Source organism: Eleutherodactylus coqui, chromosome 1 (genome assembly GCF_035609145.1).
Source record: "Eleutherodactylus coqui strain aEleCoq1 chromosome 1, aEleCoq1.hap1, whole genome shotgun sequence".
Lineage (NCBI taxonomy): Eukaryota > Metazoa > Chordata > Amphibia > Anura > Eleutherodactylidae > Eleutherodactylus > Eleutherodactylus coqui.
In genome coordinates this window covers 13,822,481-13,847,510 of record NC_089837.1, presented here as the reverse complement: position 1 = coordinate 13,847,510, position 25,030 = coordinate 13,822,481, and the positions used below count along the sequence as shown (strand labels likewise).

The 25,030-nt window shown below is 46.9% G+C and overlaps 1 pseudogene; it reads right to left on the bottom strand.

Annotated features, from left to right (window-relative positions):
- The window catches only part of LOC136626623 (uncharacterized), a 39,645-nt pseudogene that overhangs the window by 6,910 nt on the left and 7,705 nt on the right, over positions 1 to 25,030 (bottom strand).

The window sequence follows — 25,030 nt, the reverse complement described above, 5'->3', positions numbered from 1 at the left end:
TTCCAGGCATTGATGTCACCCCTCAGATGAACCCTCATATTTGTAGAAAGAGATAATTTTTCTACTTTGGGCCAAAGGAAGGAACTCTTGAAGCAAGCATTGACCTCATCAGCACGAGTACCTTGGGGCATGACAGGTAAAGTTTGCCTGAAGTATCCTGAGAACAACACTGTGACCCCTGCCATAAGTTTGTTGCTGTTACAGAGATCTCGAAGAGTGCGGTCAACTGCCTCTATTCTGGCTTTATGCGACATTGTACATTCATCCCACACTATAAGTTTACAGTCTTGGAGTACTGATGCAAGGTCACTCTGCTTCGAAATGCTCCAGACTGGAGCTTCAACTCGATTTAAATTTAATGGCAGCTTGAAGGTGGCGTGTGATGTTTTTCCTCCCTGTAGTAGTGTAGCAGCAATGCCTGAGGATGCTACAGCGATTGCAATGTTTTTTGTGCTCCTTTCTTTGGCTAACAACAAATTTAGCAAATAGGTTTTTCCAGTTCCTCCTGATGCATCCAAAAAGAAGACTTCGTTTGAATTAGACTCAACACTTTGTAGTACTTTATGGTAGACAATCTTTTGGTCATCAGTAAGGCATGCTTCGTGTTTTGTCACTGTGTCTTTCAGTATTGCAACATCGTAATTAATTTGCTTCAGATATTCTCGGTTTTCCAAAATGTCATCAGTTCGTATTGATTCTGGTAAGCTATACTCCTGTAAGGTTCGACCTCCCAAAGACAGAATGATGTCTTCCAGCAAAATCAAGGTCTTGTTATAAATATGCTCTTTATTTTGTGTTTATTTCTTGATTATGTCTCTGCACTTGCCTCAAGATATCCTCAAAGAAATTGTCTTTGTGAGTCTCCCACAACAGCAATGGCTCAGACACCTGACAAAAGACCACCATGATGGCAAACAATTCCCTCAACCTAACTGCTGAATCAGACAAAGCTGCTTCTTCCAATGTTTTATTCCAATGACTGTCATCCTCAAGTAAGCCGAGTGACTTACATGCTGACTGGAATGTTAGATGAAGCACACCATCAACAGTTTTTAGATGACTGAAAGATGTGGGGCCCCGAACCTCATGCAGCAGCAGTCGCAAATGGTAACATTCAGAGTTATTTGGATGTACTGTGTAAACTCTACCAAGAACTGTGTCTTTTTTCACTCCAGGATATCCGATAACGCATGTTCCTTGTTCTCTTTGAACAAATCTATCTTTTTTCCATAAATAGAATGAAGGAACTTCGTGGTATAGGAGGGTTCTTGCTAAGCCATCAACCTTACACAGTTCAAAAAATCCTATAGGAGTAGTTTTTGAAGGGGTGTTAATTTTGTCTGCAGTGAAATTAGACTCTTTGTCCAGATGAACCGCAAGGTGCTTTACAGAAAGGAATATTTCATTGAATGGAAAAGAGAAAATACGCCAAATGGCTTCAGAACTGCTAATATATCAACCTGTCTGGTATATGTTTATTTCATCACATTCATTCTCCACTGCGAACGTGGCCTGATCACTACCTTTATTCACATACTTGCAAATATATTTAATGGATTTGACAGAATTGCAGTACTCAACATTGATGTGTGCATTAAAGGTGCGGAGAAGAACAGGATTAAAAGGAACTACCGAGCTGTTATCAAGTACCCAAGTCCCTTGAGCCTTCTCAATAGTTACTGTAAACCCACCCTCACTTGGCGATCTTCTTCTGTACTTCGGATACCCATCATCACCAGTCTGGGTCTCACTGGGGAATGGCTTTGGGTACCTCTTGGAGCACTTGCCATCCTTTATGCACTGGGAATGTGTGTTGAAGTTTCCACATGGCCCATGTATCATATTACGTTTAACAATGTTGTACAGAATAGGATCTTCTTTTGATTTGGTATCTCTGCACAAATTATATTGTCAATCCGGTCTGGTGTAATTGCATTTTCAAGCCATAACAAAATATGAATGTGAGGGAGACCACGTTTCTGCCATTCGACGGAATACATGTAACATCTGGGCTTTCCAAAAAGACTCCCTTTGGGTAACAAACTCATGATCTTTTTAACTTTAAGATGGAAAACTCGACTTGTGATGTCATGACGATGCTGGGGTTTCTGCCTGGGGAGTAGAGCTTCTGTAATTTCTGTCCATTTTGGGTTACACGTAAAGGTAATGAATAAGTCTGGACGGCCATAGTGACACACATAGGTCATCGCATCCTGGGTACGTTCGTGCATGTACCGTGGTACTCCTGTGAATGACGATGGCAAGATAACAGCCTGGCCCAACTGTCTGATGTCTGCATCATTTTTATCAATGGCGTCTTTGAGGTGAATGTAACTTTCTGCTCTCAATGTTTTCTGGTTATTTCGGATGAAATTTAACCTCTCTGTTTCTATTTTTGCATACATGTCCACCAAAAACTGGCTAAGGAAGGATCTACAGTGGAATATGTGATTTTGTTAATTTTGCCTTATTAGACGATACACATAAAAATTCAAAGCTGAGATTGTTTTGTTACGTGGCTGTTTCGTGGTAGGATGTACCTGAGGCAGAGATATGGAATAGCCATCTTCTCCATAGCAAAACATAATTGGGTACTGTAAAGCATCATATGATCAATGAATTTCGCTGATTCTATGAAGTTTGCTGTCTGTAGCTTGTAACACAATATCCCTTTTTCCAAATGCTTGGCCTACTATGACGACTGCAACTTCATTGACTGTAGGTTTGTTAAACAGCCCTTATGAGCATTCACAGGATTTCTTTCAGCATGAATGACTATTTGAAACTGATCGTTGTCATCACTGGGTAGACTTTCCACTGCAGATTTAAAGTCTTTAATGTACGGGTTGCAGTCATGAAGCATTCTTTGAAGCTGTCGAATCAAATTAGGATTGACAAGAGATGCATTTTTACATCTTATATTAATTTGTTCTTCTTCATCACCGACAAAATAAATTAGTAAAAACATATGCTGATGTTCAGGAGATGCCAATAAACTACTTATTAAGTGGTAAACCTGTCCTTGAACTTTGAAGGTAGGCATGAAATTCCCTTCCACAACCTGCTTAGCTCCAAAAGAAGTCATTTGGAACGCACTCTTGTATTTTCGGATTGAATTAAAAAAAGTGTTCACTTTCAGGATGTTCCCCTATGAAAAGAGAATTAAGAAGTATGGGTAGGTCTGTAAATGGAGGAAGTTGAACTTTACCACTACAACAGCACATTCCAGGAGTCTCATCTTTCCACTTTAGAGCTTCACAGAAAACACAAACAGTTTCCATACCTCCTGTAGTGACAGATTGATCACTGTCATATAAAATATCAGGATTAGAGATAGGCGAGCACACTCATCCGAGCTTGATGCTCGTTCAAGTATTAGGGTACTCGAGATGCTCGTTACTCGGGACGAACACCACGCGGCACTCGAGTCAATTCCACTTCCTTCCCTGCATGTTTAGCGCCATTTTCTGGCCAATAGAAATGCAGGGAAGGCATTACAACTTCCTTCTGTGACGTGCCAGCCCTATTCCACCCCCCTGCAGTGAGTGGCTGGTGAGATGAAGCGACCACCAAGTATTTAAACCAGTCCCGCCCGCTGCTCGCCTCAGACACACGCTGGCAGAGATTAGGGAAGGTGCTGCTCCTCATTCAGGGATAGTGTTAGTGTAGGTTCCTGTCTTCAAGAACCCCAACGGTCCTTCTTAGGGCCACATCTGACCATGTGCATTACTGTTGTGGCTGCTGGGAGCAGTTTTGCACCCCCAATTTTTTTTTCATCTCGGGCTGTGCAGGCTATTACAGCTATAGCGTTCTCAATCTGCAGTCAATTATACAGAGTATAGGGGCAGTGCTGGTGAGACAGGGACAGTGGTAGTGTAGAATCCAGTCTACAAGACCCCAACGGTCCTTCTTAGGGCTACCTGTGACCGTGTGCATTTTACTGCGTGGCTGCTGGGAGTGGTAGTGCTTCACTATTGCACAGCTAGGCCTGTTTGCAGCCTTCCGTATAATTTTTTTTCTGGCTGCAGTTTGCGTTACATTACCGCTGTCAGCCTCCAACTGTACGCCAATATTTTCATAATTTTTTACACCGGTCTGTGTCTGCAGTCACCTTCACGCACAGTGTACGGCCACAGCCGCTGATAGAGGGAAAGTCATATACACGCTATATAGCCTGTATTCTTTTTCAAAATTTTTTTTATAAAAGCTCCTTCTTACGGCTACCTATGACCGTGTGCATTTTACTGCGTGGCTGCTGGGAGTTGTAGTGCTTCACTATTATGCAGCTAGGCCTTTTTGCAGCCTTCCGTATTTTTTTTTTCTGGCTGCAGTTTGCGTTACATTACCGCTGTCAGCCTCCAACTGTACGCCAATAATTCCATAATTTTTTACACCGCTCTGTGCCTGCCATCAACTTCATGCACAGCGTACGGTGACAGCCACTGATAGAGGGAATGTCATATACACGCTATATAGCCTGTATTGTTTTTCAAAAATTTTTTAAATAAAAGCTCCTTCTTATGGCTAGCTCTGACCGTCTGAAATTTACTGGGTGTCTGGTGGGAGTTGTAGTGAATCACTATTGCATGGCTGGGCCTGTTTGCAGCCTTCCGTATTCTTTGTTTCTGCCTGGAGTTAGCGTTACAATACCGCTGTCAGCCTCCAACAGCACGCAAATAATTCCATAATTATTTACACCGCTGTGTCTGCCATCAACTTCGCGCACAGCGTACGGCCACAGCCACTGATAGAGGGAAAGTCATATACACGCTATATAACCTGTATTCTTTTTCAAAATTTTTTAAAATAAACGCTCCTTCTTATGGCTAGCTCTGACCGTCTGAAATTTACTGGGTGTCTGGTAGGAGTTGTAGTGAATCACTATTGCACGGCTAAGCCTGTTTGCAGCTTTCTGTATTCTTTGTTTCTGCCTGGAGTTAGCCTTACAATACCGCTGTCAGCCTCCAACTGTACGCCAATAATTCTATAATTATTTACACCGCTCTGTGTCTGCTCTATTCGTAATACACCATGCTGCAGGATAGGGGTAGGGCTAGAGGACGTGAACGTGGACGCAGGCAAGGACGCGGAGGTCCAAGTGAGGGTGTGGGCACAGGACGAGTTCCTGGTCCAGGGGAATCGCAGCCGGCTGCTGCGGGATTAGTAAAGAGGCAAGTTTCTGGGGTCCCCAGCTTTATATCACATTTTTTGGGTCCACGTGATAGACCTTTATTACAAACAGAGCAGTGTGAGCAGGTCCTGTCGTGAATGGCAGAAAATGCATCCAGCAATGTATCGACCACTCAGTCTTCTACGCCGTCCACTGCTGCAACTCTGAATCCTCTTGCTGCTGCTCTTCCTTCCTCCCAGCCTCCTCACTCCATGAAAATGACACATTCTGATGAGCAGACAGACTCCCAGGAACTGTTCTCGGGCCCCTGCCTTGATTGGGAAACAATGGTTTCTCTCTCAACTGAGGAGTGTGTTGTGACCGATGCCCAACCTTTGGAAAGTTCCCGGGGTCCGAGTGATGAGGCTGGGGACTTCCGGCAACTGTCTCAACAGCTTTCAGTGGGTGAGGATGATGATGATGATGAGACACAGTTGTCTATCAGTGAGGCAGTAGTAAGGGCAGTAAGTCCGAGGGAGGAGCGCACAGAGTAGTCGGAGGAAGAGCCGCTGGACGATGAGGTGACTGACCCTACCTGGTTTGATAAGCGGACTGAGGACAGGTCTTCAGAGGGGGAGGCAAGTGCAGCCGCAGGACAGGTTGGAAGAGGCAGTGGGGTGGCCAGGGGTAGAGGCAGGGCCAGAGCGAATAATCCCCCAACAGATTCCCAAAGCACCCCCTCGCGCCAAGCCACCGTGCAGAAGCCAAGGTGCTCAAGGGTGTGGCAGTTTTTCACTGAGAGCGCGGACAACCAACGAACAGTGGTGTGCAACCTTTGTCGCGCCAAGATCAGCCGTGGAGCCACCACTACCAGCCTCACCACCACCAGCATGCGCAGGCATATGATCGCCAAGCACCCTACAAGGTTGGACGAAGACTGTTCACTGCCTCCGGGTTGCACCACTGCCTCTCCCCCTGTGCCCCAACCTGCTACTGAGATCCAACCAACCTCTCATGACACAGTCACAAGCATCCCCCGGCCTGGACCCACACCCTCACCTCCGCTGTCCTTGTCCCCATCCAGCAATGTCTCTCAGCTCTGCGTCCAGCTGTCGCTAGCACAAGCGTTGGAGCGAACGCGCAAATATGCTGCCACGCACCCGCACGCTCAAGCTTTAAATGTCCACATTGCCAAACTGATCAGCCTGGAGATGCTCCCGTACAGGCTTGTGGAAACGGAGGCTTTCAAAAACATGATGGCGGCGGCTGCCCGCGCTACTCGGTCCCCAGTCGCCACTATTTTTCACGACCACGGCCCTGCACGACCACGTCTTCCGCAATATTGTACGCGCCCTCACCAACGCGGTTACTTGCAAGGTCCACTTAACAACGGAAACATGTACAAGCACAGGCGAGCACATTGGGTGAATTTAGTGGAGGTTGGGACTGAGTCAGAGCCTGGGACCGCTCACCTCCTGCCCACCCCTAGAATAGCGGGCCCCAGCTCGGTGCTGGTATCTGCGGCGGTGTATGCCACCTCCACAAAACCTTCCTCCTCCTCCTACGCAACCTCTACCTCGCAATCAAGATGTGTCAGCAGCAGCACGTCGCCAGCAGTCGGCGCGGCAGCACAGCGGTGGGCAAGTGTCAGCAGGACGTGCTGAAACTAATTAGCTTAGGAGAGAAGAGGCACACGGCCCACGAACTGTTGCATGGTCTGACAGAGCAGACCGACTGCTGGCTTTCGCCGCTGAGCCTCCAACCGGGCATGGTCGTGTGTGACAACGGCCGTAACCTGGTGGCGGCTCTGCAGCTCGGCAGCCTCACGCACGTGCCATGCCTGGCCCACATCTTTAATTTGGTGGTTCAGCGGTTTCTAAAAAACTACCCGCACTTGTCAGACCTCTTCGGCAAGGTGCGCCGGGTCAGCGCACCTTACGCAAGTCCAACACGGACGCTGCCACCCTGCGGACCCTGCAACATCGGTTTAATCTGCCAGTGCACCGACTGCTTTGTGACGTGCCCACACGGTGGAACTCTACGCTGCACATGTTGACCAAGCTGTATGAGCAGTGTAGAGCTATAGTGGAATACCTACTCCAACATGGGCGGCGCAGTGGGAGTCAGCCTCCTCAATTCTTTACAGAGGAGTGGGCATAGATGGCAGATATCTGCCAGGTCCTTGGAAACTTTGAGGAGTCTACCCAGATGGTGAGCAGCGATGCTGCAATCATTAGCGTCACCATTCCTCTGCTATGCCTGTTGAGTAGTGCCCTGCAAAGCATAAAGGCTGGTGCTTTGCGGTCCGAACAGGATATGGGGGAAGACAGTATGTCGCTGGATAGTCAGAGCACCCTCATGTCTATATCTCAGCGCGTTTTGGAGGAGGAGGAGGAGGGGGAAGAGACAGCTGGGCCCACTGCAGAGGGTACCCATCCTGCTTGCCTCTCATCTGTTCAGTGTGTATGGCCTGTGGAGGAGGAGGAGGATCCAGAAAGTGATCTTCCTAGTGAGGACAGCCATGTGTTGCGTACAGGTACCCTGGCACACATGGCTGACTTCATGTTAGGATGCCTTTCTCGTGACCCTCGCGTTAGATGCATTCTGGCCACTACAGATTACTGGGTGTACACACTGCTCGACCCACGGTATAAGGAGAACCTTTCCGCTCTCATTCACGAAGAGGAAAGGGGTTCAAAAGTGATGCTACCACAGGGCCCTGTGGATAAACTGATGGTAAACTTCCATCTGACAGCGCTAGCGGCAGAAGGCGCAGTTCCGAGGGCCAAGTAGCAGGGGAGGCGCGTAAATCAGGCAGCATGTTCAGCGCAGGCAGTAGAACACTCTCCAAGGCCTTTGCCAGCTTTATGGCTCCCCAGCAAGACTGTGTCACCACTCCCCAGTCAAGGCTGAGTCAGAGGGAGCACTGTAAAAAGATGCTGATGGAGTACACAGCCGATCGTACCACCGTCCTCCGTGACGCCTCTGCTCCGTACAACTACTGGGTGTCAAAGCTTGACACATGGCACGAACTCGCACTGTATGCCCTGGAGGTGCTTGCTTGCCCTGCCGCTAGCGTCTTGTCAGAGAGGGTGTTTAGTGCAGCTGGGGGAATCATCACGGATAAGTGTACCCGCCTGTCAACTGACAGTGCCGATAGGCTTACACTCATAAAGATGAACAAAGCCTGGATTTCCCCAGACTTCTCTTCTCCACCAGCGGAGACCAGCGTTATCTAAACAATCTTTTCGCTGCAACCCCAGAAAAAAACACTCTTCTCTATCACATAAAAAAAGGGACATTTACCTTTGTCAATTTGTGTATGATATTAGTCCTGCTCCTCCTGCTCCTCCTCCTGAAACATCCTGTCATCACGCTGAACTGCCAATTTTTCTGCGGCCCAAAAGGCTCATATAACTTTTGTCAAACAATATTTCAACGTTACTAAGTGAAGCATTGAAACTTCAACATGAACCAATTTTTTTTAACAGGGCTGCCTCCAGGCTCTGTTACACATTAAGACACAGTAAGCTAAAATATTAATGGGTTTCACCTGCCCTCTCGGTTGAGCAATTTTTCTGGGGTACATTTCTACTGTTGGTACAGCAATTTTTTGGGCCCTCGCCTACACTGTAATCCAAGTAATTTTTCTGGCCTTCGCCTACACTCATGGTACACCAATGTGTCCGGGGTTGGCCTACACTCTTGCTACAGAAATGTCACACGGGTCTGCCTGCCTATACTTCTGCCACAGTAATGCTACAGAGGTCTTCCTATACTTTTGCGACAGAAGTGTTACTTCGGTCTGCCTAAACTGCTGCTACTGAAATGTTACTGGGGTCTGTGTATACTGCAGCAAATGAAATGTTACTGGGGTCTGTCTATAATGTTACTACTGAAATGTTACTGGGGTCTGTGTATACTGCTGCAAATGAAATGTTACTGGGGTCAGTCTATACTGCTGCAACTGAAATGTTACTGGGGTCAGTCTATACTGCTGCAACTGAAATGTTACTGGGGTCAGTCTATACTGCTGCAACTGAAATGTTACTGGGGTCTGTCTATACTCCAACTACTAAATTGTCACTGGGCTCTGCCTACACTGCTGCTAATGAAATGTTAATGGGGTCTGTCTATACTGTTAATAATGAAATGTTACTGGGTTCTGTCTATACTGCTGTAAATGAAATGTTACTGGGTTCTGTCTATACTGCTGTAAATGAAATGTTACTGGGTTCTGTCTATACTGCTGTAAATGAAATGTTACTGGGTTCTGTCTATACTGCAGTAAATGAAACGTTACTGGGGTCTGTCTATAATGTTACTACTGAAATGTTACTGGGGTCTGTCTATACTGTTACTACTGAAATGTTACTGGGGTCTGTCTATACTGCTGTACATGAAATGTTACTGGGGTCTGCCTTCATTGCTGCTACTGAAATGTTACTGTTGTTTGTGTATACTGCTGCAAATAAAATGTTACTAATACTGGGCAATGTCTATACTGCTGCTACGGAAATCTTACTGGGGTCTGTCTATACTGTTACTACTGAAATGTTACTGGGATCTCCCTAGACTACTTCTGCATCATAACTGTTAGTGGGGTCAGCTTATACTTTTGCAACAATAATATTACAGGAGTCAGTGCATAGTATGGGTGCACTACGTTTTCCCACCGCAGTGTTCTAAGTATCTGGACATAACCAAAAAAAAAAAAGAATACAAAAAAACTTCCCGACTGACAAGGGCATGGAGTGTGGGCCAAAGCCAATCTGTATTTTACCTCACTTTTTCCCCGGCTATCTGGGGCACTGCATTGTGACAAACAAAAGGAGAGAAACAGCCCTAATGAGACGTTCACAGCTACGCTAGCATTGGAGTCTGCTGTATGCCCGCGATTGCTGAGGGTTTGTGCAGAGGCCTATGTCCTGGGTGCAGTGAAAGTCAGCTTCCTGCCTATGACTGCTGAAGCAGTATGCCGAGGCCTATGTCCCGTGGGAACTGCAACTACGCCAGATTGGGGCTGTGCAACTTTTTCCTGGCTAATCCAGTCATTGTAGCAGGGAAAGAAAACGTGACTGATTTACTTTGCCAGCTTGGCCTTTCTGCAGGCAACCGTATTATTTTTTTCGTCCTACTGTGTGTGTTACAGTACCACTGCCAGCCTCCAAGTGCAGGCCAATAAGCGCCTAATTTTTACCACACTCAGTGTCTGCTGTATTCGTAATCCACCATGCTGAGGGGTACGGGTAGGCCTAGAGGACGTGGCCGTGGGTGTGGACGCAGAGTTCCAAATGAGGATGTGGGCACAGACCGAGTTCCTGGTCCAGGTGAATCGCAGCCGGCTGCTGAGGGATTAGGAGAGAGGAAAGTTTCTGGGGTCCCCAGCTTCATATCACACTTTTCTTCTGTGGCTTCACTTTTGTCCATTGGCTCTTATTCGTATCTGAAGCTTGGCAGTCCAAGAATTTCACTTTAACCAGCACAATAGGAATGCACCCCCCCTCCCCCGTCCCTTTTAATCCTGGGCACAGTTCCGAAAACCAAAGAAATACAACCAGGGTGCTATTCGATTATCCCTAGCTGAAGCATTTAGCCGAGCGGTAGAGCAATTATGGCTTCCATCTTGTTGGTGCAGATAATAATTACATAGTGTTGTGTCATACTGAGGTAGGAATAGAGTCGACTCTCGAACACAGCATCCCTGCAGGGCTTGGGACAGAGGAGCAGCAGGCACATATCCTTGGTGGAAGCAGGCCAGCTGAGAGCCACATACTCCCGGACTGATTTTGGACTGATTGATGAGGCCTTTACTTGTGATCATCTTTGGTAATTCCTGACAAGGATGAGTGGTATAGCCAGAAACTTGCATTGTTAACACTTTGCAATGGTCAACAGAAAACATATGAATGAAGCCTTTCCATATTTCTGATTGAGATGAGGAGGAGTTCCGACTTTTAGTTCCTAGAATATCCTTTTCATTGCTATCAAATGCCCCTCTTGTCTCAGAAAATACTAGCTTTTCCACATAACTGTTGTCGCTTCCGCTTTTATTCTGTGGCTTTACTTTTGTCCAGTGGCTCTTAGGCGGATCAGAAGGTTTGATTTTGTCAATAGAGTCAAAATCCACGGTGGAGGCCCGGAACCCAGCCTGAACCTGGGCCCGCTAACGTGCTTCCCACACAGACTATAGCGGGTCCTGGTCATGCTGTCTTGGCCTTGTAATGCCACCTCCTCCTCCCGCTTGGGGTCAGGGGGTCAGCAATGTGCATCAGGTATTTTCTCTGTTGTTACCACAGTTATCGGAGAAACTTGTTTGGGCCAAAGGAGAGGAGCGTAACTGCATTAACGTTACAGGGTTCTGCCTATACTTCAGCTGCAGAAATGTTACAGGGGTCTGCCAATACCGCAGCTACATAAATGTTACTGGGGTCAGTCTATACTGCTGCAACTAAAATGTTACTGGGGTCTGTCTATACTGTAACTACAGAAATGTCACTGGGGTCTACCTAGACTACTGCAACATAACTATTATTGGGGTCAGCTTATACGTTTGCTACAGAAATACTACAGGGGTCTGTGCATAGTATGGCTGCAATACGTTTTCACATTGCAGTGTTCTACCTATCTGGCCCAAAAAAAACAAACAAACAGTGTGACTGGGGCATGCAGTGTGACGTTAGCTCTGCTATCCGGGGCACTGCAATGGGATACAGTAATGTACCAGGGAGCCGCCATGCTGTAATTGCACACAGAATTCCCATAGCTAAGTTGTACCTGCCTGTGACTATTAATGAAAAAAAAACCCATGCTGACTAGGGCATGCAGTGTGTGTGTGGAAGCCAACCTGTATTTTATCTGGCGTTAGCTCCGCTATCCGGGGCACTGCAATGGGAATTATTTATGTTCCACGGGTGGCTTCCTGGGACCCACCCATGCTGTGGGTGCACACGGAATTCCTATTGCGGAGTTGTACCTGCCTGTGACTATTTATAAAAAAAAACCCAGTCTGACTGGGGCATGCAGTGTGGGCCGAAGCCCACCTGTATTTTATCTGACATTAGCTCAGCTATCCGGGGCACTGCAATGGGATTTATTTATGTACGGCCGGTGGGTTTCAGGGAGCCACCCATGCTGTGGGTACACACAGAATTCCCATATGGGAGTTGTACCTGGCTGTGTCTATTTATAAAAAAACCCAGTCTGACTGAGGCATGCAGTGTGGGCGAAAGCCCACCTGTATTTTTTCTCACGTTAGCTGAGCTGTCCGGAGCACTGCAATGGGATTTATTTATGAACGGTCGGTGGCTTCCTGGGACCCACCCATGCTGTGGGTCCACACGGAATTCCCATAGGGGAGTTGTACCTGCCTGTGACTATGTATAAAAAACCTCAGTCTGACTGGGGCATGCAGTGTGGGCCAAAGCCCACCTGTATTTTATCTCATGCTACCTCAGCTGTCCGGGGCACTGCAATGGGATTAATTTATGTACCGCCGGTGGGTTCCAGGGATCCACCCATACTGTGGGTACACACAGAATTCCCATAGGGGAGTTGTACCTGGCTGTGTCTATTTATAAAAAAACCCAGTCTGACTGGGGCATGCTGTGTGGGCCGAAGTCCACCTGTATTTTATCTCACGTTAGCTCAGCTGTCCGGGGCACTGCAATGGGATTTATTTATGTACCGCCGGTGGGTTTCACGGTGACACCCATGCTGTGGGTACACACGGAATTCCCTTAGGGGAGTTGTACCTGGCTGTGTCTATTTATAAAAAAAACAGTCTGACTGGGGCATGCAGTGTGGGCTGAAGCCCACCTGTATTTTATCTCACGTTAGCTCTGCTGTCCGGGGCACTGCAATGGGATTTATGTATGTACCGCCGGTGGGTTCCAGGGAGCAACCCATGCTGTGGGTGCACACGGAATTTCCATAGGCGAGTTGTACCTGGCTGTGTCTATTTATAAAAAACCCTAGTCTGACTGGGGCATGCAGTGTGGGCCGAAGCCCACCTGTATTTTATCTGACGTTAGCTCGGCTGCGCAGGGTACTGCAATGGGATTTATTTATGTACCGCCGGTGGGTTTCCAGGGAGCCAACCATGCTGTGGGTGCACACGGAATTCCCATAGGGGAGTTGTACATTGCTGTGTTTATTTATAGAAAAACCCCAATCTGACTGGGGCATGCAGTGTGGGCCAGAAGCCCACCTGTATTTTTTCTAACGTTAGCTTAGCTGTGCAGGGCACTGCAATGGGATTTATTTATGTTCCGTCGGTGGCTTCCTGGGACCCACCCATGCTGTGGGTGCACACAGAATTCCCATTGCGGAGGTATACCTGCCTGTGACTATGTATAAAAAAAACCAGTCTGACTGGGGCATGCAGTGTGTGCCGAAGCCCACCTGTATTTCCTCTGACGTTAGCTCAGCTGTGCAGGGCACTGCAATGGGATTTATTTATGTACCGCCGGTGGGTTCCAGGGAGCCACCCATGCTGTGGGTTCACACGAAATTCCCATAGGGGAGTTGTACCGGGCTGTGTCTATTTATAAAAAACCAAAGTCTGACTGGGGTATGCAGTGTGGGCCAAAGCCCACCTGTATTTTATCTCACGTTAGCTCAGCTGTCCGGGGCACTGCAATGGGATTTATTTATGTACCGCCGGTGGGTTCCAGGGAGCCACCCATGCTGTGGGTACACACGGAATTCCCATTGCGGAGTTGTACCTGCCTGCGACTATTTATAAAAAAAAAAAAAACAGTCTGACTCGGGCATGAAGTGTGGGCCGAAGCCCACCAGTACTTTTTGTTACTTTAGCTCAGCTATCCGGGGCACTGCAATGGGATTTATTTATGTACCATTGGTGGCTTCCTGGGACCAACTCATGCTGTGGGTCCACACAGACTACCCATAGCGGAGTTGTACCTGCCTGTGACTATGAAAAAAGGCCAGACTGACTAGGGCATGGAGTATGGGCCGAAGCCAACCTGTACTTTATCTAACGTTAGTTCAACTATTCGGGGCACTGCATTGGGACAAACTAGAGGAGCAATACAGCACTAATGAGACGTTCACAACTACGCTAGCTTTGGAGTCCGCTGTAGGCCCGTGATTGCTGTAGGTTTGTGCAGAGGCCTACGTCGTCGGCGCGGTGCAAGTCTGCCATGTTTGGCCACTCTGATTTATTTATTGTTCATGTCTTGGGTTGCCTAGGACCCACCTATGCTGTTGGTGCACACTTAGTTCCCATCGCGGGGTTTGACCTATCTGGCACAAAGACACTGACTGACTTGGGTAGGGGGCAGAGTGCAGATGGCTTTCCCCTTGCAGTGTCGATTGAGCAATGCGATACCTAGACAAAATGAATACTGTGTGGGCACATGGATTCCCCATTGCTATGTAAATTATGCCCACGTTTGCAGCTCCTGACAGAGGTGGCACAGGATCAAAAGTGAATTTCTCATGAATTCTCTACAGCATTGTGGGCTATCGCCCCGCCCTTTTTAAAGAGGGTCACTACCTGGCCCTGCCAACCCTCTGCAGTGTGTGCCTCTGGTTCCTCCTCATGGCAGACGCACTTATAAATAGTCATGAAGGTGGTGTGGCTATGAGGCCAGCGCTTGGCATGAGAGCAGCTGAAGGCTGCACAGGGACACTTTTGTGTGTGCTGCGGACGCAGGGTCGTGGGGGGGGGGGGGGGGGTTGGGCAGCATGTAACCCAGGAGAAGAGGCAATGGTGTGTCCAGCAGGCAGTGCTTGTGCTTGGTTGGAGGTAGTGTGGTGCTTAGCTAAGGTGTGCCTTGCTAATGAGGGTTTGTCGGAAGTAAAAATTGTTAGGGCGGGCAGCTCACTCTTGCCGCTATTGTGGCTGAATAGTGGGACCAGGGAACCTGAGATGCAGCCCAGCATGTTGCCTTTCGCCTGCCCTATCCGTATCTGTGTCGTTTCCATGACTTTCGTAGGTTTTGCAGATTTGCACAAATGAAAACCTTAGCGAGCATCGGCGATATAGAAAAATGCTTGAGTCGCTCATTGACTTCAATAGGGTTCGTTAATCGAAACGAACTCTTGAGCATCGCGGAAAGTTCGACTCGAGCAACGAGCACCCGAGCATTTTGGTGCTCGCTCATCTCCAGTTGGGACCCATTAACTTTTCAAATTTATGACATAATCAATGCAAGTTTCTATGACATCGGGAAGTTAGAGAATAAGATTCTGTACGTAAAATTTCGACGTTAATACTTTTGCGTTGGAATTAAATAATCGAGTTGGGACCCATTAACTTTTCAAATTTATGACATAATCAATGCTTATGCCAATTTGCAAGTTTCTATGACATTGGGAAGTGAGAGAATTAGATTCCGTACATAAAATTTGGACACTAATTCTTTTGCGCTTACAATTGAATAATCAAGTTTGGACCCATTAGCTTTTCCTAATAATGACATAATCAATGCCCGTGCCAAATTTCAAGTTTCTATGACACCGGGAATTGAGAGAATTAGATTACGTACGTAAAATTTTGACTCTAATTCTTTTGCGCTAGAATTGTACAATCGATTTGGGACCCATTAGGTTTACTTATTTATGACATAATCAATGCTCATAGCAAATTTTATGTTTCTTTGATATCGGGAAGTGAGAGAATTAGATTCTGTACGTAAAATTTTGGCGCTAATACTTTTGCGCTAGAATTAAATAATCGAGTTGGGACTAGATATGAGCGAGCACCAAAATGCTCAGGTGCTCATTGCTCGAGTCAAACGTTCCTCGATGCTCGGTGGTTCGTTTCGAGTAACGATCCCCATTGAAGTCAATGGGCGAATCGAGCATTTTTGTATATCGCCGATGCTCGCTAAGGTTTTCATTTGTGCAACTCTTCAAAAACTACGAAAGTGATGAAAACGACGCAGATGCGGATTGGGGAGGCGAGGGACAACATGCAGGGCTGCATCTCAGGTTCCCAGGTCTCACTATTAAGCCACAATAGCGGCAAGAGTGAGCGACCCCCCCCCCCCCCCTAGCAATTTTTACTTCGGGCAAACCATCATTAACAAGGCACACCTTAGCTGTACTGGATCATATTTTTCTCCAGCAGGCTTCAGGGTATTCTGTAGCTTCCTAATTGTGTAATACAGTATGCGCACACTGCCCAAGTTAGATGCAAGATATCAGTCTCATGTCCAATATGGTTCTGAGCATACAGTGCCCAAAAGCCTCAATTTATTGAAACACATAATACCTGCCCTTTATGGGTGTTTAACACATTACATCAGTAACATATTCCCCACCCCCCTTCCCACACCTCTCTCTCAAGTCCAGTGCATAAACCAGTCTTTGTTCTATCAACATGTGGTCAGTTAAATTAGTTCTTTGTTGGAGAAGTTGGAGAGCGGAGGAGGGGCTGGATACACTTCTTCAGTATTGCAATGTGGCTTTAACTCTTTCCTTATGCAGTAGAGCTTTATATTAGGCTGAAGTTATAAAACACACATCTTTCACCATGCCATTGTCCAGCAATTACCATAATGAAATTATGCAGCCATTAACCTCTACAGAGTTAAATCACTACAGCTGCGCAATACTTCTAGTTTATTACAAATGAATAGACATTTTACGCTAACTAATCTTCATGTTTACTACAATCCCCCTTAAAATGTCTATTCTCTAACTCTCCCCGGTAATTTATACAGTTCTCTGCGCGTGAGCCTATAACTGGAGCGTGTTGAAGGTTCGATTTAGGGTCTTCAAGGGGGTGTAGGACTTGTCCACTCCTTCTGAAGATACATCCAGCGAACTCATTGTGGGAGCGGCTTATTCCAGCATCAGTTTCACAGGTCTCACTGACACGGGATAACACAGCAGACTAGAACGGAAAAGATAATCAGTGCACATACAACAGCGACGCCCATCTGAGCCAGGACCCTTTGCCACCCACTCATCCATGGAAAGTACTGGTCCCAAAGGTAAGCTCTTTTTAGTTAGTGCGGTCAGCTTCTTAATGGCAACTGCGTCTTTACCCGCGGGTCACGTGTTGTCTGGGATGTAGGTACAGTTTCCCCTATCATCTTAAAGACACCCCCCTTTTTTAGCTAAAATCATATCTAAGGCCATTCTATTTTGAAAAGTCTTAGTAGAGGTACGTACTATTGGTCGACTAGTCCCTATAAGGCATCTCTAGTGTAATTTATAAACCGCTGCTAACTATAATAAACATAATTAATCCAGTCAACATTTTATTTACCATAATGATCAGAAAAATGGACTCGAATCTAGCTTTAACTTGGTCTCTAATTTTTAGAACTCGTCAGGTACCCCCCTTGGCTGTCCTATGACGTCAATGTACACGTGTAGATCAAAACTACCACCAGGAGCCTCTCTTCTCACTCTAGTGTAATGTTACAATACTAGTAGTGTGCACAGGTACGCACAGCGTGGGACTCCCTGACCTTCACCCACGCCAATGTCCCTTCCTGGAGATAGCCCTGAAGGTGGACAGGTCCAGGCCACCAACACTGACCTTACACTGCCTAGTGACAAGCCTGGAAGGAACCGCCGTATCTATGCAGAAAACAAGGATAGACCAACATGACAAGAAAACCATAAAACACAGCAGAGTTGGATCAATATAAAGTAACTATTGGGGGTAACCTCATTATCCTCAATGCTGTCTGACAGGATGTGGAGGAGCATAAGGGCTTTACTAAGGCACACTCCCCTGCCCAATTACCTTCCAGGCGGGTTCTCAACCTCATGTCTCCACAAAGCCAGTAAACGTCTCCTAAGGACTGGACCTGATCCTGCTTCCATTCCCCTCCTATCGTACTGTAGGAGGTGCGATGCCCGTTAGTGAGTTCCCCAAAAATCTCCCTCCACCCTGCCCGTTTGCATGGCAGCTGTAGTTTCCAGGGTAGTCAGTAATACTCTCTCCGGTGCAAAACACTTAAGTAGTTATAGAGTATTCCTTCTTCCACTTCTCACAAGCAGTGTAATTAGCGGAAATGTTCGTGAAGAGACTAAGGAAAAACTCTTCAACATCTACAGGGAGATTCAGAGGGACCATCCCCGAGTGTGGTCGGGCACTACCGCACACGCAACAGTTAGACTTATTGCTTTTGTTAGCATTGTACCTCATCAACTCCAACCAAAGATTCTGGTCAGAGTAGCCAGTCTCTACTGTCAAGGTGTCCTCAAAGGCAGGGTCAGCTATGATCATCATGTTTGTCAAGGTCTTTATCTGAGGGCGGAGGGGGTTAATTATGGGCACAGGACTAAGTGAAGGCCTCCATTCGGGAGCATCTACCATATCCCTTAATTTAAACTTCCCTAAGGGATCTGTCCTCCTGTACCGGTATGTCCCCAAACAGTAAGTAACCTCGTCCCCCGGGCTTGGGTTTTCCATGGTTAGTGTAAAAACCGTATTAAAACCAAGCAACATACTAAGTTCAGCCTTCCAATACCTGCTGTCATTATTATTCTCAAGGAGGGTTTTACGACTAATTAGGGATTTCCCGCTCTTTCTTATTTAAGGCACTTCGTGGTTTATAGGACCAGTCTGTCCCTGTGTTCCATCCCACTGATCCCCAATAACGGCAGTCTTCTCCCCAGACATTATCAGTGGCGCAAACATATTGTATTCCCTGGGTATATAAGTCATATAACCAGCTGAACTGAACTAAATCTGGCCTGCAGTGGGATTTTGCGCCTAGACACGGGACCACGATACAATAGTCGAAGGAATATGCGGCTACTTGAGTGTTGGACGAGTTATACCAGAAGGTAACCATACCCTCATATTCTCCCGACTAAGGATTCCAGTTGCCACCCTCCTCTCTCACTAGCCCTAACCAGAGTAATGTCCTCGGCACAACTAAGACTGGTCTCCTGGATCTGAGGCTTTCTTACAGTATGAAGCGTGGATCCATGTAAGTCTTTCGGCTAGTGTCACAGCTGCGGCAGTAGTCAGAAGCACCTGGTAGGGACCATCAAATCGGGGCTCAAGAGGGTGCTTCCTGAGGAACTTCTTGACACACATCCAATCCCCAGGCTGCAAGATATGTGTCCCAGTGTCTGCCTCTGAGTTTGGAATAGAACACCTGTGCATAAGCTTTGGTTAGTGCTTTACATGGGTTGTCCCGCGAAAGCAAGTGGGGTTAAGCACTTCTGTATGGCCATATAAATCCACTTTGTAATATACATCGTGCATTAAATATTGGCCATACATAAGTTATATACTTACCCCCACCGGTGTTGGCGTCCCCGTCTCCATGGCGCCGACCGAAGCCTTCTTCTGCCTGGATTAGACGCGCTTGCGCTGTCTGCCCTCTTCTGTCCCGCGCCCGCGTGCTCGCGCCGTAGAGGTCTTCTGCACATGCGCAGAAGACCTATGCGGCGCGAGCACGCTGGAGTGGCCCCTTCAGCGGGACAGAAGAAGCAGACAGCGCAAGCGCGTCTAATCCAGGCAGAAGAAGGCTTCGGTCGGCGCCATGGAGACGGGGACGCCAACACCGGTGGGGGTAAGTATATAACTTCTGTATGGCCAATATTTAATGCACGATGTATATTACAAAGTGCATTTATATGACCATACAGAAGTGCTTAACCCCACTTGTTTTCGCGGGACAACCCCTTTAACAACGAAAATCACATACTTAGTCAACACATCAGATTGTAATTGTAACTACTGAGGATAATAGCAACCTAGCCTTGGGGCTAGCCCAAACAATCTCAAAGGGAGATAATGCATAATCCCCCCTGGGTGTATATCTAACACTGAATAGGGCTATTGGATGATAGTCTTTCCAAAGTAGCCCCATTTTCGCGCGTCATTTTAAGTATCTTGCTTTTTAGCGTGCCACTAAGTCTCTCCACCTTTCCACTACTCTAAGGGTGGTAGAGTGTGCAAAAAGCCTGGGATACACCCAGAGCAGACATGACGTGTTGCATTCACCTGCGAAGTCGGTACCTCTGCCTGACTCTGAATCACTTCTGGTACCCCATATTCACAGTTTGCCTCGTTCATGAGCTTCTTTGTGGTTACCTACTTGTTTGCCTTGGTAACAGGGTAGGCCTCCAACCTGCAAAGACATCAACAACAACAAGCACATATTGATACTTCCCAACAGGTGGGAGCTGAATGTAGTCAATTTGCAATCCCTGAAATGGGTAAAGTGGTCTAGGCAAGTGTTTTTTGGGCACCTTTTCCCTTCTGTCCTGACTCACCTATGGCATAGATCATGCTAAACTGGACAAATGATGCAGCAGCTACAGAGAACCCAGGAGTCGCCCGTCCTCTTTCAAGCGTCGACGTCATTGCTGCTTTACTAGGTGGGTCTTTCCGTGCGTCAGCTGGGCCATCATGGGATACAGGAACTGTGGTAGGCAAGCGCTGTTGACTGTTCACCATACACGGTCCTGTTTCTGCTGCTCCCATTTTAGTCCATTTATCCTTTCCTTCCTTGCTGGCTTGTAACTGTAAAGTCCCTAGCATATCAAAGTCCAAATTTTGTCAATGTCCAAGTTTTTGCCTCTGACTCATGCTGTCAGTGCCTTTTCTTCTTTCTTCCACGGCTTGAGAGCCGCTGCCTTTGCTGTGCTGTCGGCGAGGGTGTCGTCTCTTGCTTCTCCAATGTTGGAATCGGTGTGAGCTCTCCATTGTTGGGTAGTAGTAGGGCCTCCATGAGACTCTGCACCGCTGCACCATTCTCAATTGGTTGTCCTGCTAAGGTAAAAAACTGTCTGGCCCTCCATATTGGGCCGTAATCATGAGCTATGCCGAATGCATACCAGGAGTCATTGTAAAGGGTTGACATCTTACCTTTCGCTACTCCACACGCCTCAGTGAGGGCCTTCAGTTCCGCTTCTTGGGCTAAGACATGCGGAGGCAGAGCTTCTGCTTCTAGCACATCTTGTTGTGTGACCACTGCATATCCGATGTGGAGTCATCAATCCTTACCCTGGTACCATCTGCAAAAATCTCAACATATGCATTGTCAACAGAGGTTCCAGTAACTGTTTGCATACCTGCAGTTTCTTGCTGTATCAGTACTAAATAATCATGTTGATCTATTTCACATGGATCAGAATCTCATAGCCCCAAATCATTTATTTCCTTTTTATTTTTTTTTATTTATATATTTTTTTAAAAACCCAATAGCTGATCTACAACACCTAGATCACCTATGACCTAGATCACCTATGCCTCCCCCCTTTTGAACCAGAATACTCTATTGAAAAAGGAGTAGTCACGTTCAAACTAGTAGAACGTTGAAAAAGGAAACCAAGAGGCACAAAAAACCAAGCACTTTGTAGGGCAAGGTGACATTGTATGCAGCAAAGTCTGAGCGAAAATATCCTTTTTTTTTTCCCCCGTCGCGGTTAGCATTTCTAACACAAGGGGGCGCAACACAAGCAAAATTTACAGTCACCCAGTGAAATAGTATCCAGGGAATTTCACCGTTTAACTTTCACTCTCCGGTCTGAATAAAATTATAGCTTCAGTGTAGACTGACAATAGAATACACAAAGACATAAAGAAAAAAAAACTAAAAAGAATGCGGATGAATTGACATCCTACTCTGAGCAATTAAGTCCCTCATTCTCACATAAAAACCAAGACTACTTCGTCAAATTGCGTGAAAAAGTTTGCTGGGTAACTGAAGGGAAATTTTTCCAACTGTAAGAGCCTTCCTTAACATCATCTGTCTGAACATCCATTGGAGAAGCAGGCAGCGGAAAACAGAGCCCCTGGGATCACACCATGAGAGGGCGTCCCCTGCTCATAGGTCCCTGGCCTCTGTCCTCCATGCATCAACTCCAATCTTCCATAAACTGTAAACCAGATTAGTCATCTCATATGCCCTGAGCTGCATCTTCACGAAGAACGAAGGTTAGTTTCCCTGAACTTATCACACATCCAAGGTGGCCACATTTTGGAGTGTAACAAAGTCTGGTCAAACAAGACCTTGCTTCAGACAATCATGATGTTAGCACTGGATATTGTGGCATTGGGGAATGTAGGCCTCCCGAGTGCAGCAAGATGGCCGCCAGAAGCAGAAAGGGGCGGGGCTACCAATCTCCCAGGTGAGGCAAGATGGCTGCTGGAGGAGGAAGGGGCGGGGCTTAGTCCTGTCCCGGATTGGAATGGCCGGAAGTAACGTCACACACCCTGAAAGTGAGCACATGGGGGAAGTAATTTCAGGATGGGGGGAAGGGCTCACCACACTTGCTGCAGAGTCACACTATGTGGGGGTTTTAAACATTGCAAGTACGGCCGCCATTATAGGGATGGGCTATAGTCAACACAAAGACATTACATTGTTCATGATACAGACAATACACATCCCCCACTACACTCTTTCCTCCTCCCCCTACCCTATTCTGCTTGTGAATCCCTTTCCTACATTATACCACCTCCTAGCAATCTAAAGCACCCCTCTGTCTGCCAGGGCGCCCCCACCCACCCCCCGCTTATCTGCCTATAACATTCCTTTCTTTCAGCAACTTTCCTGATCCTTATCTTTGCTTCCTTTTTTTTCCGCCATTCTCTAAACAACGTGGATCTACCCCGTATTCTATTCTGCCTGCTTATTCTATCCTATTTGAAATTTCTGGACACAATAGTGTCTCCTTGTAAAATCTGCCTTCTTCAAATCACAATGCAAATTAACTGTATAAACACAAAACAAAAGGAACAGATGGGTTAACCAGGGAAATGCTCAGTGGCTTAACATCAGCCCACTCTCTTATCAGTAAAACCCCCCAGTAACAAACACTGCACATTCTTTAAACAAGACCTTTGACTATACACAAAGACTGACGATTATATTCAGTGACCAAGACTTCAACAGTATTTAGAGCCTTCAGCCGTCTCACACCACGGCTATAATCCCCGCGTATCCCTTTCTACATATGAGAGCATAACACGCTCGATCATACAGGTAAATATGCCTAATTTAATTACTGCGTATCCCTCCTTACGTATGAGAGCATATAACATGCTCGATCATACACGTGCATGCGCCTATTTAAAATTTTCATGGTCTCGTTCTCCAAGTCTATTAGCGCAAACTGTTTATTACTCTGGCTATAGAGGCAGGCAGATAAACAGACAGAAGTCATCACACAGGTAGATTAACATAAAGCAATCATACCGTGTTCCGTAGATTTTCGGGCCCATGAGTTCTGCGTGTTATCTGCAGTCTCTGTATCTTTCCAGAATAAAAAAAATCACAGTCTACCCGCCCACCCAGGGACGCCAATTGTACTGGATTATATTTTTCTCCAGCGGGCTTCAGGGTATTCTGTAGCTTCCTAATTGTGTAATACAGTATGCACACACTGCCCAAGTTAGACGCAAGATATAAGTCTCATGTCCAATATGGTTCTGAGCATACAACGCCCAAAAGCCTCAAGTTATTGAAACACATAATACCTGCCCTTTATGGGCATGTAACACATTACATCAGTAACATACAGGATTCTCATTTGCCGGGCCATATAGAATTCCCCACCTCCCTTCCCAAACCTCTCTCTCAAGTCCAGTGCATAAACCAGTCTTTGTTCTATCAACATGTGGTCAGTTAAATTAGTTCTTTGTTGGAGAGGTTGGAGAGTAGAGGAGGGGCTGGATACACTTCTTCAGTATTGCAATGTGGCTTTAACTCTTTCCTTATGCAGTAGAGCTTTATATTAGGCTGAAGTTATAAAACACACATCTTTCACCATGCCATTGTCCAGCAATTACCATAATGAAATTATGCAGCCATTAAACTTCTAGTTTATTACAAATGAATAGACATTTTACGCTAACTAATCTTCATGTCTACTACATAGCTAAGCACCATACTACCTCCAACCAAACACAAGCACTGCCTGCGGTACACTCCGCTGCCTCTTCTCCTGGGTTACATGCTGCCCAACCCACCTCCCCACCCGCACGACCCTACGTCTGCAGCGCATACAAAAGTGTCCCTGCGCAGCCTTCAGCTGCCCTCATGCCACACGCTGGCTGCATAACCACACCACCCTCATGTCTATTTATAAGTGCGTCTGCCATGAGGAGGAACCAGAGGCACACACTGCAGAGGGTTGGCAGGGCCAGGTAGCGACCCTCTTTAAAAGGGGTGGGGCAATAGCCCACAATGCTGTAGAGAATCAATGAGAAATTGTCGTTCGATCTTCATTCCAATCCTGTGCCACCTCTGTCAGGAGCTGCAAACGTGGGCATGAGTTACATAGCTATGGGGAATCCATGTGCCCACACAATATTCATTCTGTCTAGGTGTCGCATAGCTTAATCGACATCGCAAGGGGAAAGCCATCTGCCCTCTGCCCCCTACCCAAGTCAGTCAGTGTCTTTGTGCAGACAGGTCAAACACCGCGATGGGAACTAAGTGTGCACCAACAGCATAGGTGGGTCCTAGGCAGCCCAAGACATGAACAATAAATAAATCTGAGCGGCCAAACATGGCAGACTTGCACCGCGCCGACGACATAGGTCTCGGCCCACAGCTTGAGCAATCGTAGGCAGGAAGCGGACTTTAGCTGCACCCAGGACATAGGCCTCTGCACAAACCCTCAGCAATCGCGTGCCTACAGCGGACTCCAATGCTAGCGTAGCTGTGAACGTCTCATTAGCGGTGTATTGCTCCTCTAGGTTGTCCCAATGCAGTGCCCCGGATAGCTGAGCTAACGTGAGATAAAGTACAGGTTGGCTTCGGCCCACACTCCATGCCCTAATCAGTCTGGCCTTTTTTCATAGTCACAGGCAGCTACAACTCCGCTCTGGGAAGTCTGTGTGGACCCACAGCATGGGTGGGTCCCAGGAAGCCACCAACGGTACATAAATAAATCCCATTGCAGTGCCCCGGATAGCTGAGCTAACGTGACATAAAGTACAGGTGGGCTTCAACCAACACT